The sequence below is a fragment of the Struthio camelus genome, chromosome 23 (assembly GCF_040807025.1).
Source record: "Struthio camelus isolate bStrCam1 chromosome 23, bStrCam1.hap1, whole genome shotgun sequence".
Lineage (NCBI taxonomy): Eukaryota > Metazoa > Chordata > Aves > Struthioniformes > Struthionidae > Struthio > Struthio camelus.
The window spans coordinates 2,757,412-2,770,220 of NC_090964.1; the positions used below are offsets into that span (position 1 = coordinate 2,757,412).

Sequence of the window (12,809 nt, forward strand, 5' to 3'; positions counted from 1 at the left end):
CTTGATTGCTCCATATGTTTTAAATCCATGTTTCCTGTCCATCCTGAAGTTCTTGGGTATAGGGAGGGGAGCTGGCCTTTCTTGAAGATAGAAGGAAACTAGAAGTTAATAGGGAATACTTTTTTTTTTTCTTTTTAAGTTTTGCTGATACTGTGGAGAATTATGAAAAAAGACACAAAGCGTTTTATTCTTCTTTGTATTGTCTCATTTTTTTTCTGTCCAGTAGTTGATCTGTCATGCCAAGCATGCTGTTAGGATGCCCTTTTTAGATATGAGGAAAATTCATTTTCTTGGCTTAAAAAATAATCATTATAAAATACTTGCCTGATACAGGGAAAGCAGAAAGTCCCCATAAATCAGTGAAGTCATTGCTCTTTACATTTTGAAATAAGATGGCGATAGTTGCTTGATCGTCTCTGAATTATTAAATCTTTTCAGTAGCTCTCCAGGACCTATAGAGTTTACATTTATGCTGAAGAAAAACACTACCAAGTTGTTTGTTAAGTTACTGTAATCTCTAAATTAACTGACTTTTTGGTGCATGCTGTTATAAAGGACATGTATAATTGGGGATTACTGAAAATGCTAGTTCTTAAAGGCTGAATGTTTCAGAACCCAGCATGTGTCAGGCAGCTTGTTTTTCAATGACGAAAGTAAAAAGTGGACTATGTCAAGAGAAAATTTTTGGCAGACTCTGCTGGCTGGAATAGGCCTATGTCAAGAAAGACAGCCCTTTGAGGAATTTCTTGATATTAACACTTTTTGGAGCTAAAAGGCAGTAGAAAATGTTGTGGACTGTTATTTCTCAAAGGTTACCTTGTAAATGTGATAACCAAAAAAATGCTAATTACTTGGTGAGACAAGGTGAGAAAAGTGCTTGGACTAAAATACTCTGCAGGATCTTATCTTATCTTCTAAGGCCTTTTGAATAAATCTACTTGTGTTTGGTCAAAATTCACTTTCCTGTCGGCTGTACAAGTCGCTGAGATTTCATTGTGGCTACTAGGAGTTAAGACAAGATATCTTTCCCAGTAGGCAGACTTATTTGTGAAGTGTGCCAGAATGAGCAACACGTGCTACTCATAGAAGAGGGAAAAAAACCACAATCCTGAGATTGTATATCGTTCTGCTCGTTTCTGCTGATACCTTAGTCATAATGTTAGTCACTCGCCTGAGCTCTTGGCTTCTCTGGGGATGGGCGCACAGTCACAAGTGACTGAGCTACCAGGACTTGACAAGAAGTCGCTCCTCACGTAAGCTGCAAAAATTAATTGTGCCTGCGCTCCTTGCCTATCCCCATCGTCAAATAAAACTGATCGTAGCTCAACTGAGTGTAAGGTTAAAACAGTCTTTGATTACCTTTGCAGTAGTTTGAATAAAGTGGTTCACTTTGCAACTGGTGTCAGCTAAAATTAAAATACACAGTATTATCACTTGTCACAACTCAGCCAGTTACGTATATCTTAATAAATCAATGACCTAATCATTTATCTGTTCAAATCCATAGTATGTTTCAGAATTTAATCTGCAAGCATCAGAAAATGCAGAACAGGCAATAACTATTTTTTTTCTAGAGCTTGTTTGTTGTCCAGTTAGAAATAAATTCCCAATGACAAGGTCTGAATGAAATATATTTCTTGGCAATGAAAATATTTTCATGATCTTGTTTACTTCCTCTTGAAATCAAGCAACATTTACACAAATTGAAAGATTAGAGGACCTGTTTTACATGATGCCTGAACCAGTGTATTAATTTGTTCTTTTTTTTAATCTTGAGCAGAGAAATACACATGCACACAAAGAAAAAACCACTATGGAAAGGTGTAGACAAGGTTTGAGTCTCTTCTTGAAACCATGCTTTTATGAGCCCTAAACTCTCATGCTCTTCTTTGTTACACCTCTTTTTTATTTTTTTTCCTCCATTTAAAAGCTGTAACTCAGGAAGTGCATTCAGTTTAAAAAAAGAAAACCTCAAAGCTTGATGGTTGTCTATCAAACCCGGACTGTCTTGTTGGTCTTTGTAACAGGTAAAATAGACAGTGTGACTGAGACTTCTGTAGATCAAGACCTATATTAACATAACAAGCTTTGTTTGAGAAAGTTCAGAGCTTTTGCACTGTTCTGCCTTTGCCATAACTTCATGGTAAGTGTCGTCTTGCTCCTTCAGGGCCTTCCAATGATTTTTCTGTGTGTGTAGCATGAGTCAAATGTGGATTTGGAAATGGATTCTGTTTGTTTTGCTTCTTGTGTGTGAACCCAGAGATTCACTAATAGCACTACCTTTGCTTGAAGGTAGTGAGTAATCCATGCTGGGGTTGCTGAATGCAGATATTTTCTCCGTTTAAACAAAGACTTGAAAAGATGCAAGAGCTAAAGGTCATCTTTCTCTATAGTAAGAGAAGAGTTTGAAGTAAGACAGATCAAAAGACCAAAGCTTATGTGGCCAGAATAAAATTGTCTAGAAATCTATTTTTGTCTTCTGGAGAAGAGAACTGGTGATGGGAATGAGCCATTTCTCATGCTCTTGAACTGAAAATACTTTGCATGTGGTAAATATAACATTTTGTGAAATGACTAGACTGACAGTTAAAGAATTAAAATAAATAATGATATGAAAGAGAAAAAGAAAATGGGAATGGATGGAAGGGCAACAGGGAAAAGAAAGGAAATACGAGCCTAGTTTTTACTGTAAAAATTTTGTTGTCCTGGCTGCAGGATGTTGCCATATCTTTTGAGGCCTGCATAGAAAACTATTTTTGTGTCTTTAAATGTAACTTTTTTTTACTGATTTTTCTTAGTCCGGAAAACAGGTGAGCTACATGCACTCACAAAAAAGGAATCATAGCCTGTTTTCTCTCTTTTTATAACAAAATAAAGCAATCCATACTTAGGATCAGGTCAGAGATTCTTAGGTTAACGTGTGAGTTGGTCACTGGTAGCAGCCATGTATTATGATTTATACTGAAGAAGAATCAAGTGAACTAGCAGGATAGAAGGAGGGTATGGGGAGAAGTAGGACCTTTCAGGAAGGATCTGGAAAAAAGTCATCAGAGGTGTCTTTGCCAAAATTATACCTAGCAAAAGATACGATGCTTCCATTTGTGAGATGCGTGCTGTTGCTTGTAGCTTGACTGAGCTGCCAAGAGCAGAGAGAGAAAAGGATTTTTCCAGTGAGCTCTAGCAAGAAGATACAAGAGAATCTTTTACCATCTGGGTCTGCATTTGTTTGATTGTTACTAATTGTAAGTTTGGGGGTTGTTGAATTCCAGCTGTGTTCTTTCTTGTTCTAGGTGATTCTTGACACAACAGTATTAATTAGTGGTAGACATTATATCGATTAAATGAGATTAGGGATGGTTTTTTGATAGTAGTTATGAGGAACTACTGTGATTGGCATCAGATGATAACCAGGCTGTAGCAATCGATCTCTGAGACATGGCAGAAGGAGACTATCAATGGGATGCAGTACTGTCAGGGTACCAGCTTTACAGAAATGGTGGAATAGGATAGGTGGGAGAGAGGCACTGCACGTGAAGAACTGCATAAAGGGTAACAGGAAAAGAGAAGTAATATCAGGTCTGGATGAGTGGAAATCTTGTATGTTAAACACACTGGTAGGATGAACTGCCAAATCCCAGATCAGGATGATGATCAAGATCAGGAACTGTTAAGTGAGACCAGAGAAGCTGCAATTTTAAGACAGTAAGGGTGGGAGATTTCAGCTACCTCAGCAGAGACCAATTCAATGTTTTATCAGGAAGAGAGGTAGAGGGAACGCTTTTTAAACACAGATGACTGTTTCCTAGATCAACCAAGTTTAAACCTACAAGAACAGCTGCTTTTTTGAATTTGGTAGAGCATAGGACCTACTTTGAGCTATTAGTGGGACAACCGTAATAGTAATCACAGTAACCACAATTAGATGTAACTTGGTGGATGGAAACAGCAGGCCAGTGTGGGTGCGGTCACGGTCAGATGGAGCTAGATCAGAAGGGTCAGAGGAACTAGATCAGGTTTAAGTAAATATACAAGAAGAATGGGACCTGGTGGGTTAGTTAAATGTTAATAAGTTCCCTGGACCAGCTTACAAACAGCTGTTGTGCCAGAGAACTAATAGTCTTTCACTATAATTCTCATCTACAAAGGGGGCTCCAGAGGGTGAGAACAACGTACTGGTGACTGAGTTCCACCAGCAGTAAGATAATAAGGCATTTCGAAGAAAAAAAAAAACTGTTCACAGGAAAGCATGATGTGTTGGGAAGCGGCCTGCAAGGCTTCTGTAAAATGCCACCTTGTTAATCTACTGGAGTTCTACAAGCGTATGGCTAGAGGGAGACAATGGGTATAATCGATTTTCAAAAAAACTTTGCAAAGGTTCAGTTAAAGAAGCAAAGTTTCCACAGGCTTGAAATAAAAGTTCTTTATCCATGGGGAGTTGGTGAAAGGATAGAATGACAGAAAGATTTAGACTGGAAAGGAGGTGACCTGCTTCAATCTCCTGCTCAGAGGAGGGCTAACTTGAAGGCTGCAGTATGTTGTTCAGGATCTTATCCAGTGGGATTTTGAAAATGTCCAAGAATGGGCATTTCACCACCTCTCTAGGTCCCTGCTTGACCACTCTCACGGTGAAGAAATTTTTCTTATGTGCAGCTGGAGTTTTCCATGTTGCGATTTGTGACTGTTAGCTCTTGTCCTTTCTCTAGGCACCTGAGATGAGTCTGGCTGCATCTTTTCTGTGATCTTCCTTTAGCAGTAGAAGATGCCAATTAGATTCCTACCCCTTCAGCATCTGTTCTCCAGACTAAACAAGCCCAGTTTCCTCAGCATCTCCTTGTACGTTATGTGTGCCCCCTGTCATCTTTACAGCCCCTCACTGCACTCTCTGTTGTCTGTGGTTCTCTCCTGCACTGGGGAACCCAAAGCCAGACAGAGTACTCCAGATGTGGTCTTACAGGAGCCAGATAAAGGGAAGTAATCGCCTCCCTCAGCCTGCTGGCTACATTCACAGTAATGTAGCCCAGTTTGAGACTAGCCTCTATTGCTGTAAAGGCTCACAGCTCACTCATGTTCAACTTCTTGTCCACTAGGACCTCCAATTTCTTTCCTGCAGAGCAGTGACCTAGTTGGTTCCCAGCCTGTCCTGCTGCATGAGGTTTTTTTCCATCCCAGGGGCAGCAGGTAGTGCTTGTCTATGTTGAACTTGATGAGGTTCCTGCCAGTACGTTCTTCCAGCCTGTCACAGTCCATCTGAGGTAGCAGTTCTGCTCTTCAGGCGTTCTGACTGCATCCCCTAGTTGGGCGTTACCCACAAACTTGGTGAAGGTGTATTTTGAACCATCACTCAGGTCCTTGGTGAAGATCTTAATATAGCCTCCAGTACCAACTCCTGTAGGTTGCTATTTATAACCAGCCGCTAGTGAGTTTGTAAACCTGTAACCACTATCCCTTTAGCCAGTCCAGCCTGTTTTTCATCTGCTTTGTAGTCTGTCCATCTAATTCATACCTGCCAAGTTTTTCTGCAAAGATGCTGCTTTGGAAGCCTTATTAAAATCAGGGTACAGAACATTTACAAATCTCTTTTCATCCATAGATTTCATCAGAGAAGGCAGTCAGGTTCGTGAGACACCGTTTGCCTTTGGTGAATCCATGCTGGCTGTTCCCAGTCACTTTTTTTGTCCTTCATATGCCTGGAAATGGTTTCCATGTGGATTTGCTCCACACTGTTCCCAGGAACTGAGTCAAGTTTGGCCTGTATTTCCCTTCCTACCTGTTTTGACAGAGACGTTTACCTTTTTCCAGTCATCAGGGATCTTCCTTGATTGCCATAACCTTTCAAAGACGATAAAGAGCAGCCTTGCATTGGCATTTGCCAGCTCATTCACCATCCCATTTGGTGCTATGGACTTGTATATGTCCAATTTGCTTAAGGTAGATCCTAACTTCATGTCTCTATACCATTGGTAGCGTCAGAGAGCAGTGGAGCAGGCTAGTCCCTAAGGAAAGGGGGGCTGACTGTGATAGCAAGGCAGATAGCAGCAGTGGCCTCACTGACAAGGGCACAGTCCCACCCAAGCCAAGAGAGTAGGGTAGGTGCAGTGATGCTAGGTAGCTAGGTTCAGCTGAGAGTCCAAATTGCCAGCGAAATCTGTAGTGAGGCAGATCTGAGGTCGGGCTGGGAAGTCAAGTCAGGGTCAGGTCTGGAGACAGTAACTGTGGTCAGACGTAGTCCAGTGATTTCTAGGCAAGTCCATAAGAACGAGTCAGTTCCAAGGTCTACCCAGAAAGTCAGTCCATTGGTCAGGGTCAACAGGATACATGGCTTGTCACAGGCGTGACCTGCAATGCAGCTGTGTTGTAGCTCAGATGGGGGCCAAAGGCAAGAGCCTCAGCTTAAAAGTAGTTCCCAAGGGAGGGAGTGCTGGCCTTTACTAGCCTCCAAGCAGAGCTTTCTAGAACAGCTTTTCCCAAGGTCTCCAACTGTACTGTCTTGATCCTAAGCCCAGGCAACCAAACCCCCAGGAGGGGAGAAAATTTGTTTAGGGGTCTGACAGGTAGTACTTTCTTCCTCCAAGCTCTGTCACGTGGGAGGCCTGAGAGCAGAACCTGCCAGTAAAGCCTGAAGTAAAGAAGGCATTGAATACCTCAGATTTTCCTGTGTTCTTCCTCAATAGATCACCTGTCCTGCTCAGCAGCAGGTCAGCAGTTTTCTTCATCTTCCTTTTACTGCCAGTATGTCTACAGAAGTCCCTCTTGTTGTCCTTTGCATCCCTTGCTGATTTTGACCCCAGCCAGATTTCCTAATTCTATGTCTGCATGCCTGTTTGATTCTCCTGAGCTCCTCCCGTATGTCTGGTGTCTATTTGCACCCGCCATGCATTTCCTTTTGGAGCTGAGTCAGAAGTTCAGCCAAACTGGACTCCTCCCACATCTGCTCATTTTGCTGCACGTTGGCATAGACTGTCTTCTTGTGCTTGGAGGAAGTTGTTGTTGAAGATCGGCCATCTCTCCTAGGCTCCTTTGCTCTTCAGACCCTCCTGTGGTGTCTTGCCTGTCAGTCTCTCAAACAAGCAGAAGTACAGCTATTTATTCTGTTACTTGTCTCTCTTGCTATTCCCAGGATCTTGAACTCTTACCAGAGTCAAGACTGCTACTGATCATCACATCCCTCACCAGTTTGTCCTTTATTAGTGAGTAGCAGATCCAGCAGAGCACCTTCTCAGGTCAGCTCACTTAGCAACTATATAAAAAAAATTGTCTTTGTGCTCAAAATTCTCCTAAATTTCGTATGACCCACCACATTTCCCTCCCAGAAGGTAGCAGGGTGGTTAAAGGGGCATAACTCGCCCCTCCCCCCGCCTGCCATCTTCCCTTCCCATCTTTCCTCATGAGCCTGTATGCTTCCGTCACAGCACTTGAGTCATGTGAGGTGTGCCATTACATCTCTGTATTTCCAGTGAGGTTGTAGTTCTACAACTGCATGGACTTCTGTTTTTTCCTGTGTGTTTCCTAGGCTGTGTATGTTGGTTTACAGACATGTCAGCTTTCACAGAATGACAGAATGGCCAAGGTTGGAAGGGACTTGTGGAGATCAGCTAGTCCAACCCCCCTGCTCAAGCAGGGTCCTCTAGAGCACGCTGCCCAGGATCGCGTCCAGATGGGTTTTGAATAGCTCCAGCGAAGGAGACTCCACTGCCTCTCTGGGCAACCTGTCCCAGTGCTCTGTCACCCTCACAGCCAAGAAGCTTTTCCTCAGGTTCAGATGGAACTTGCTGTGGTTCAGTTTGTGCCCGTTGCCTCTTGTCCTGTCGCTGGGCACCACGGAGAAGAGACTGGCCCCATCCTCTCGACACCCTCCCTTCAGATACTTGTACACATTGATGAGATCGCCTCTCAATCTTCTCTTCTCCAGGCTGAACAGGCCCAGCTCTCGCAGCCTTTCCTTACAGGAGAGATGCTCCAGTCCCCTCGTCCTCTTTGTAGCCCTCCGCTGGACTCTCTCCAGTAGTACCATGTCTCTCCTGTACTGGGGAGCCCAGAGTTGGACACCGTACTCCAGGTGGGGCCTCCCCAGGGCTGAGGAGAGGGGCAGGATCACCTCCCTCCACCTGCTGGCAACACTCTGCCTGATGCACCCCAGGATACCCTTGGCCTTCTTGGCCACAAGGGCACATTGCTGCCTCATGCTGAACTTGTTGCCCCCCAGGACTCCCAGGTCCTTCTCTGCAGAGCTGCTTCCCAGCAGGTCAACCCCCAGCCTGTACTGGTGCCTGGGGTTACTCCTCCCCAGGGGCAGGACCCTGCGCTTGCCTATGTTGAACTTCAGGAGGTTCCTCTCCACCCAGCTCTCCAGCCTCTCCAGGTCCCGCTGAATGGCAGCACAGCCTTCTGGTGTGTCAGCCACTCCTCCCAGTTTTGTGTCATCAGCAAACTTGCTGGGGGGGTGTACTCTGTCCCTTCCTCCAGGTCATTGATGAATATGTTGAACAAGACTGGAGCCAGGACTGACCCCTGGGGGACACCGCTAGCTACAGGCCTCCAACTTGACTCTGCGCCATTCACCACAACCCTTTGAGCTCTGCCATCCAGCCAGTTCTCAAGCCACCTCACTGTCTGCTCATCTAGCCCGCACTTCCTGAGCTTCCCTAGGAGGATGTGATGGGAGACAGTGTCAAAAGCCTTGCTGAAGTCCAGGTAGACTTTCCATATTGCCCCACTTTCTCAGGGGAATTATGAGAGCCTCTCCTGTTGCCCTGTCTTGTATATGCTTTCCCCCATTTTGGGTATCTTTCATCTTCCCTGTTGAACCTACTTAAAAGCCCTCTAAGTAAGTTAGCAAGCTCAGAGAGCAAAGGACTCACTTAGTGGTCACTTCTAAGGCTGCAGTAGAGTCAGCCGTGTAGTGCCCTTAAGACTGGTTTTATTCAGCATCTTCACCAGTGATTGTGTGAAATGAATGAATAGTCAAATCTCCAAGTTCTATCTATATTACTAAGTTCTTTTGAGTCATAAAAAGCTACACCAAGGACAAGGAACTCCAGAAGGATCTCACAGGATCTGTAGATAAATTTAAGATGTTTCATGTACGAAAAAGTAATCTAAACCATTTCTACGTGAGGCTGAACTCGGAACAGGCAGTTACAACTCAGGAAAGAAATTCTGGGGACATGGACAGTTCATTGGAATGATTAGCTCAGTGTACAATGACAGCCAAAAAAAAAAAAAAAAGCCAACAAAATGCTAGCTGTTGTTAGGAAGGGTATTGAAAACAAGAGACGGGCATCATTTTGCTGCTCTGTAAAATTGGTTGTGCTCACATCTCATGTACTACATGCAGTTCTGGTTTCCGCATCTCAAGAGAAAACGGAGAAAGACAACTGTAGTGCTCTTAAGGGTTGGAGCAACTGCCTTATGAAGAGAAGCTAAAAAGGCTGGGACTTAGTCTGGGACTTCCTACTTTGTTGAGGGGATGTAATCAAGGTTTACAAAAGTCTGAAGGCAGTGGATATGCTGAAGGTAGAGCTGCTCACCAAATCCTGTTGTACTAGAACTGAAGAGACTCGGAAACTAGTTGGAGATGAGTTTAAAACAGATGAGAAGTTCTTTATGCAGCATGTCGTGAGCTGCTGGAACTGGCTGTCCCAGGAGGCTGTGGGAGCAGCTGATAGCAGCATATTTGGAGAGGGACTGGACAAATCCATGGACAACAGGTCCATAAATGGATGCCAGAGAATGAGGCAGAGATGTCCCCTCTGCTGTCCCGTACCCAACGATCCTGGTTGCTGGGGGTGTACACGTGGAGTGGATCGTGGCAAGTGGCCAGGCTTACATGCACCCTACAGGTAGCATCTGCTCTTGCTGCTGTGGGAGACAGAGCCCTGGGCTGGATGGCCCCCCACAGGGTGTTTCTGTGTTCCCGTCTGCCTTTACCAGCAGGGCTGGATGCTGTGTTAAACAAGTGGTTTAAGAACTGTACTTAATTAGAAGCTATGGCTGTTTTTGAGCAGCTGAGCATTGAACACCCAACATTTAAACTGTTTTTTTCCCCAGTCAAAAATCTCAAATGTCCAGCACTTTCTTCTTTTTTTTTTTTTTTTTTGAGCAGGTTACTCTAGCAACTGTTGTTGCTAAGACACAAATAGCTACAGATGTCCTCAGAACTGATTGCACAGTGATAAATGCCCTGGCTGCCTCTAATGCAAAATAATAAGAGAAATAACTAAATTTGCCATGGTTACAACCTTTTTGATGCGATTGTGGTGTAAGTTGAGTACTGAAGCAGTTTCTCTCTAGTAGAACTACTGACAGATTAATTTCCTGGTAACCTGTGGTGGTAGCTATGTGGTTTCTCAGTGTGTGTTCACAAATCTCTTACTGAAAATAAAATTTGGAGCTGCATAATGTAAATAATTCCTTTTTTGTGATCAATGTGATGCAGGTTTGTCATCTTACCGATAGAGGTGGATTAAAATTTGTGGTCTTTTGTGTAGGTGATCAGGAAATTTACTAGTCTCGTATAATATGTAGGAAATGACTCCTAAAAATTAAAGGCAATATGCTCTATTGTTTGAAAATTTGTTTGGAAAAAGCTCTTAAGACAAACATAATTTTCTCTCCAAAGCTGCAGCTCTAGAGTTTTGCAGTCCATTTGTTTGTCTGAAATTCAAAAAGTGTATGCAAGCCGCAAGGTATCAGGTATTTTCTGGTTTGTATTTGTAGAGAAAAATCTGTTAAGTCACAATGCAGGTTTAATTCTCACGAAAAGAGGAGGAAATTGACTTTTCTACTTTTGTTAGGCTTATATAAATTACTGTACTTTGTTTTATAAGTAAAAGGTTAATAGCCCTTTCATGATCTTGTGCTACATGAGCTATGTACATGCTAGATCTATCAGGAAGAAATTGTCACGTTGTTTCTGGGCTCAGTGGGAGTTGTTTTTCTCTGAGGCGAAGTTATTACTTCCACATTTTCCTTTTGTGAAAACAGCTTTTTCCCCGTTAAAAATTTCCCTGCTATGTTGAGAAATCAAACTTAACAGAATTGCACAAGAGCTGGGAAATCAAGCTATGTGCATGTCGTCATTGTGCAAGCCAAGTGAGCTGCAGACAGCTGTAATCGTGACAATGCTTCAAAGAATTAAAAGTAACATGGAAATGCCAATTAATGAAATAGGTATTAAAAGTATAAAAGGTATTAAAAGGTAACAATAGGTATTAAAAGGTATAATAGGTATTAAAAGCTAAAAGTATATTTGCATACCACATTTAATTTCACTAATTTCTTGGTTTATAAGTACTGCATGCTTTTATTTTTCATTTTAAGATTCAGAAATTTTATTCAAACTAAGAACCTTCGGTTTTCTTGAAGTTGTTCTTGTGTGCTTGTCACGGCCCCTTGTACCTTCAAAGACAGGGCAAATAATCTGCCTTTCTCCCTAAACTGTTACAGCGTTTGTGTTCTGATTCTTCCCGGGTTAAGAAAAGGAAAGAGAGCACAGGGATGGAGCGCAGTAAACAATCCAGCATATGTCGCGGCAAAGATTTATTCTCTGGTATTCTTCACAATATTCTGGAAGCGTATGTGCGTTACGTGTGTGTATCTGTGTGTGGGTGTGTATGGAGAGCAAGAGGAAAAAACAAAGAATAGCAGAGGATAAATCTTTGCTGTGAGATCTACTGGATTGCTGAAGATATGGAATCAGCAGGCTGATGTGTAGCACAGCTTTCATTCATTAGATATATTTAATTTCTTTTTTTTTTTAAATGACTGCTACCTGCTGTTAAGGAAAAAAGGAAAATATTAAGGAATTATGCTTACAAAGGGGATGGACTGAACAAAACAAAGCTTGAGATATTATATGGTGGTCTTAAAAGATGGATTTTACCTAGAGACAATTTTTAAAAATTGCTGTGGAAGGCACGACTCTTGACTGAGGAGCTGACTGCTGATGGTGTTGGAAACAGTATCCCATTTTGCAGTTAAAAAGTTGGATCCTTTTACTTCATTTGCTTCAGACAGTAAAGTAATGAACATAATTATTGTATATTTAAAATAAATGAACCAGTCTGCTGAAGGCGGTCAGATACTGAATGTGCAATCTCAAGATAATATTTATAAATTAACTCTTGAACATCATAAGAAGTAGATCACCATCTGTATTACTTGCAGGTCTACCTGTGAAAGCAAATTACTCGTATCGAGTGTTTTGTTCCTTAGTGGAGAAGGAAAGCTAAATGGACCCCTCCTCTTCTGCTTTTCCCTGTCTTTCTTTGTATGCCACTGGAGTTGCATGAGCATACTGGAAACTGCAAATCCTTTTTCTTTTAAGGTATCTTTAAAGTTTTTTGAGCTTTTATTCAGATTTAGCAGATAAACATTTTATAGGCCTAGCCTTCTATTTACCCACTTAATTTAATAACAATGCAAATAGCATTGTTATGCTGGCACAACTTTCTAAAGTGTTTTTACTATTTGTTTTTGCCTAAAGAAAGGAAAAATTGAAGCTTAGTACGCAGAATTGCTCAATTCCTGACAGCTGCACAAGGGGGTCATTTTATTATACAGACTAGATTAGGAACCAGGCTGCTGCTGTTATTTCCTGTAATTTTTAATCAAGCTATTTAAAAACAAAATGGGAGTCTCCAAAACTTCAGAAGAATGCTTGGTCTTGCCAAATCACAGAATCGCAGAATCACAGAATCGTTTAGGTTGGAAGGGACCTCTGGAGATCAGCTAGTCCAACCTCCCTGCCCCAGCAGGGTCACCTAGAGCATATTGCCCAGGATCACATCCAGACGGCTTTTGAATAGCTC

The 12,809-nt window shown here is 42.4% G+C and overlaps 1 protein-coding gene across 7 annotated transcripts in view; it reads left to right on the forward strand.

Annotated features, from left to right (window-relative positions):
• The window catches only part of EYA3 (EYA transcriptional coactivator and phosphatase 3), a 69,545-nt gene that overhangs the window by 4,226 nt on the left and 52,510 nt on the right, over positions 1-12,809 (forward strand). The window lies entirely within an intron of this gene.